At 43.8% G+C, this 2,135-nt stretch overlaps 1 pseudogene; it reads left to right on the top strand.

Moving 5' to 3' along the window:
- The first annotated feature begins 298 nt into the window (after positions 1-298).
- Positions 299-399, top strand: LOC118608108 (annotated as a pseudogene).
- Positions 400-2,135: the final 1,736 nt, after the last annotated feature.

Genomic DNA, 2,135 nt, shown 5'->3' with positions numbered 1-2,135 from the left:
TTTAAGACCTAATTCAAACATAAACTTCTCTGATAAAGCTATATTGATTTTCTGTGTGCCTTCTTAACTGTTTATTTTACCAACTGAGATTTCTCTAATTACACTATTGTTGGTTGCATTTGCTCTGTCTGCCCAGTTATATAAGCAACTTAGGCTAGGTAATCAGTCAGGTCTTACTCATAGTTACACTCTAGCTGTTAGCACAGAAAAGGTACTCAATATTTTTCAATAGGTATTATCAGATTATGATAAATTTCAATTTCAGCGCAAACATAAGCAATGTTTAAAATGTGTGTGAATTGCTTCTGGCCTTTTGACTAAGATCAAGTGTAGTATCTTTTCTTACCAGTTTAATAAAATGTGTGTGAAGGTAACATGATTAGTCAAGTGTGACCCATAAAAATAATTAGTTTCTGCTTTTGACATTAGAACGAATACTTAGAATTTATGTATTATCATATATACTTTCCGGAAGTGAAGCTAAGCAATAGTAGTTCCAGATTTAATACCAATTGTGTTGCAGCTAGTACTTGCCTTCCCCAAATTTCTGCTACTTACATAATGGAAAGAGTGTTCAAGCATCCCTCCCTCCAAGTTTGTTTTTAAAAAGTAATCACAGCTCAATTCTCGAAGTTGATAAAAGCAGGGTTCACTTCCTCCCAGGTCAGTATTGAAATTACAACCAAATTATAGAATAATTAATGTGTAGAATCACCTGAAGTCCAGCTGATCATAAAACATAAGTCTGATAATATGAAGAAAGAGCCACATTGAAGCTGGTAGGAGGGATACAGTCATGAATTGGGCTGAATCTGCATCTGCAGGTGGTGGAGGAACACCAGGAGAGTGAAGTTGCAGAGGCTCCCCTGAAGGAGAGAGGGAGCCCTAGTCTCATTTGGGGGATCCCTAGCCCAGGGTCCCAGCCCAGGGAAGAGGAGTTTCCAATAAGTCTGACTGTAAAAGCCAGAGAGCATTCCAACTGTCTGAGTGAGACGAAAGAAGACTGAAACTGTAAATACCCCTTTGAAAGGCCCACACACAGGCTCTCTGACATTAAGACACTCACCACGGCACTGGCAGTGGGTCAGAGACTCACTCAAGATTCTTAAAGGGAAAGACTGCATGTTCTGGTGACAAAATGAGGGCTGGATGGGCAGCCACCAATGTACCTTAGTCAAGCCCCTCTATGAGGCAATCTACAGACCACTCTTGCTTACCCTAGTAGATCCATCCTAGGCTGCCAATATGGAAACCCTGGCTTGAGGAGATCAGCCTGCTCCACCAAAACTTCAGATTGCCTAGGGCTTTTGTTGCTTGGTGTCTGCCACACCCTGTACCATTTCAGGGTCGGGCTTCACAAATGACAGTCGACACTACTGTGAGCGTGCATTTCGGAGACAGTTTTAGGCAGATCACTGCAACCAACATAAACTTGGGAAGATCTCAGGGATCTATGGGCTAGTCCCAGAGAGTAGCTGGTTTTGCTATAATCTGTGACTTTTGTGGGAATACACGAATGGTTATAGAATTTCAAAGTAAGAGGCTGTATTGATCTGATGGCCATTGTCTCCCTGAGATCCTGTCCTACCATACCCACAAATTGCCCCAGGTGGCCAATTGACAGTCAACTACTACTGCCTTGCCCCTCCCCTAGGTCTCCCAATAGGCGCAGGCAACAAACTTTGGCTAGCACAGGGCTGGCACTGCAAATAAATCAGTAGCAGGCAGACCTCTGCTGCCTGCAAGAGTTGTAATATCCTGTGGGGAGATCAAAGGGGTCTGTGAGACTTCCCTGGAAGCAGCTTGTCTCACTGTGATCTGTGACTACAGCAGAAATACACAGGCACAGAAGTTGCAGCAAAACTAAGGCTGTGTTGGCCTTACGGCCCTTGACTCCCTGACAACCTGCCCCATTCAATACACAAAGTGCCTGCCAAATGTAGACAGGCATCTGCCCTTGCTCTGGGATGGTGCATTCTGTGCAGTCAACAGATCTCAGCCAGTAAAGTGAGCAAAGTTCAGGGAATACAGTGACGGGAAGATCACTGCTGCCAGCATGAGACACAGTATCGCTTGGGAAAATCACAGGGGTTTTATGGACCCATCACGAATGACAGTAGTTTCATGCAGTGATA

This window comes from Rousettus aegyptiacus, unplaced genomic scaffold, assembly GCF_014176215.1.
Source record: "Rousettus aegyptiacus isolate mRouAeg1 unplaced genomic scaffold, mRouAeg1.p scaffold_m13_p_9, whole genome shotgun sequence".
Lineage (NCBI taxonomy): Eukaryota > Metazoa > Chordata > Mammalia > Chiroptera > Pteropodidae > Rousettus > Rousettus aegyptiacus.
The sequence above is the reverse complement of the archived record's forward strand: the minus strand, read 5'-3'. Positions and strand labels throughout refer to the sequence as shown.